The sequence below is a fragment of the Cibotium barometz genome, chromosome 57 (genome assembly GCF_041138505.1).
Source record: "Cibotium barometz isolate CiBa-2024 chromosome 57, ASM4113850v1, whole genome shotgun sequence".
NCBI lineage: Eukaryota > Viridiplantae > Streptophyta > Polypodiopsida > Cyatheales > Cibotiaceae > Cibotium > Cibotium barometz.
Window position 1 is genome coordinate 32406929 of NC_141102.1, and position 3422 is coordinate 32410350.

Here is a 3422-nt window from a genome sequence, read left to right on the forward strand (position 1 = left end):
ATATGTGGAGGCAACAGATAAGCACGGAGACAAAAAAAAAAGAGAAAAGATCTTGTGACTAAAGAAATGTAGTGCTGGGAGTTTCTTCAGCTCTTACAGACCAAGCTGAAGGTTTTTATCAAACATAACTATATCGCTTGATGGCAAGCACAACAGTTCAAGGATTGTATTCTTAGATTTCCTGACGATGTGGTTGTGTCGGTTGTAGACTTTGCAGAAAACTATGCATTCAAGGAGCAAAATGAGATTCAATCTATGCATTGGCACTCAAGTCAAGTAACTATTTTGTGCACATAACATACTACCGCAGGGAAGGGGAAGTAGTCAAGAAAATCCACTTCTTCATATCAGATGACAAAGTGCATGACACATTGTTTGTCCAACATTGTTTTATGCTGCATTGTGGCTAGTTACAGAGAGAAGGTGTCACTCCAAAACGTCACTGGGTCTGGTCAGATGATGCTGCCTCACAGTTTAAGGCTGCTAGGCCTTTCTATTTTGTTGCAAGGTATGCTGGACTGACAGGAATGGAGATGAGCTGGTTCTTCTTTGGATCAGGACATGGCAAGGGAGAGCATGACGATGCAGGCGCAGTTGTTAAAAGATCGTTGACACATGAACAGCTAAAGCCTAATGGGGCCACTTTAAAGTGTGCTGCAGATATGGTTGCCTATTGCCAAGCCAGCCTATCAAAGGGAGTAGCTGCATCATATCCTCTAAAAGAAAGGGAATGTGCCAGTGTGTTTTGGGAGATCAAAGTAGGTGATGTAAACAGGGAGGTTAAATGGAATTGTGCCACGGTTGAGAAGTCTCGCACCTTGCATGCTTTTTGCGGTCACAATCGGCAGGATGCAACTGCCATTGCCACAAGACCATTGGCATGCTTTTGTGATGCATGCATGAACCATAGTTGGAATCACTGCACTAACAAATCTCATGTGCAGCCTTGGGATTATCACATTCTGATGCCATTGTCTGATGAAGTTGAGGATGAAGAAGACACTCCGACTGATGATGCCCTTGAAGGATAGATCATTGGATATGAAAAATTCGTGTATGAAGGCCACCATGATGCATTAAGTAGTGCTTTGTGTGTTGGTGACACTTTTGCAGTGAATCCGGATGCTACAACCAATGATGAGAATGTAGACTTTTACTTGGTAAAGTGCATTGCAGTAAAAGAAAAGGCAAAATAGGGTTACATTGATGAGTGGAACAATGTAATTGACAAAGGCTCTTATGTCGTGCAAGGACTGTATTACAAGCAAGTGGATGCATACACCTTCAAACTAGACTACAATCAACCTGTTGTTCACATACTTTCAAATCTTGTACGTTGTATCAAGATACCCATGAAACACATGCAAAAGAGAAGGCAAATGTACACAATCACCCCCGAAGATTATGAAGCAATCTATAACAGCATGCCATTCGATTTTTGACATGAGCGTCATGGTCTTTTATTCTATTTTGTATCTTGTGTATGCTTACTACTACCACAATATATGCTAATTGTGTACTAACAAGCTTCTACAAAGTGTGTGCTAGCTAGCATAAAGCGTATGCTAACTAGCATATAGTGTATCCTAACTAGCATATAAAGTATGCTAACTAGTATATAGTATAGGCTAACTAGCATATACTATATGCTAACTCGCACAGTATATGTTAACTGTATACTAACTACCTAATTTATATTGTGTGCTTACTAGCATATAGCGTATGCTAACTAGCATACAGTATATGCCAACTAGCATATAGTGTATGCTAACTAGCATATAGTGTATGCTAACTAGCACAGTATATGCTAACTGTATGCACACTAGCTACTATATATCGTGTGCTTACTAGTATACAGTATATGCTAACTAGCATATAGTGTATGCTAACTACCGCAGTATATGATAATTGTTTACTAACAAGCTTCTACATAGTGTGTGCTAACTAGCATAAAGCGTATGCTAACTAGCATACAGTATATGCTAGTTAGCAATATACTATATGCTAACTAGCAGACAGTATATGCTGACTAGCCCCATGAAACACATGCAAAAGAGAAGGCAAATGTACACAATCACCCCCGAAGATTATGAAGCAATCTATAACAGCATGCCATTCGGTTTTTGACATGAGCGTCATGGTCTTTATTCTATTTTGTATCTTGTGTATGCTTACTACTACCACAATATATGCTAATTGTGTACTAACAAGCTTCTACAAAGTGTGTGCTAGCTAGCATAAAGCGTATGCTAACTAGCATATAGTGTATCCTAGCTAGCATATAAAGTATGCTAACTAGTATATAGTATAGGCTAACTAGCATATACTGTATGCTAACTCGCACAGTATATGTTAACTGTATACTAACTACCTAATTTATATTATGTGCTTACTAGCATATAGCGTATGCTAACTAGCATACAGTATATGCCAACTAGCATATAGTGTATGATAGTGTATGCTAACTAGCATATAGTGTATGCTAACTAGCACAGTATATGCTAACTGTATGCACACTAGCTACTATATAGCGTGTGCTTACTAGCATACAGTATATGCTAACTAGCATATAGTGTATGCTAACTACCGCAGTATATGATAATTGTTTACTAACAAGCTTCTACATAGTGTGTGCTAACTAGCATAAAGCGTATGCTAACTAGCATACAGTATATGCATATACTATATGCTAACTCTAGCAAACAGTATATGCTGACTAGAGTTAGCATATACTATATGCTAACTCTAGCAAACAGTATATGCTGACTAGCATATACAGTATATGCTGACTAACAAGCTTCTACAAAGTGTGTGCTAGCTAGCATAAAGCGTATGCTAACTAGCATACAGTGTATGCTAACTAGCATATATAGTATGCTAACTAGTATATAGTATAGGCTAACTAGCATATACTGTATGCTAACTCGCACAGTACATGTTAACTGTATACTAACTACCTAATTTATATTGTGTGCTTACTAGCATATAGCGTATGCTAACTAGCATACAGTATATGCCAACTAGCATATAGTGTATGCTAACTAGCATATAGGGTATGCTAACTAGCACAGTATATGAATGCTAACTGTATACTCACTAGCTACTATATAGTGTGTGCTTACTAGCATACAGTATATGCTAACTAGCATATATTGTATGCTAACTACCACAGTATATGATAATTGTTTACTAACAAGCTTCTACATAGTGTGTGCTAACTAGCATAAAGCGTATGCTAACTAGCATACAGTATATGCTAGTTAGCATATACTGTATGCTAACTAGCAAACAGTATATGCTGACTAGCATATTTTGTATGCTAACAAGCACAGTATATGCTAACTGTATACTAACTAGCTACTATATAGTGTGCTAACTAGCATACAGGATTATGCTAACTAGCATATAGTGTATGCTAACTA

At 37.7% G+C, this 3422-nt stretch overlaps 1 pseudogene; it reads left to right on the forward strand.

Moving 5' to 3' along the window:
* Positions 1 to 899: 899 nt before the first annotated feature.
* On the forward strand, positions 900 to 1532 carry LOC147606659 (uncharacterized; annotated as a pseudogene).
* Positions 1533 to 3422: the final 1890 nt, after the last annotated feature.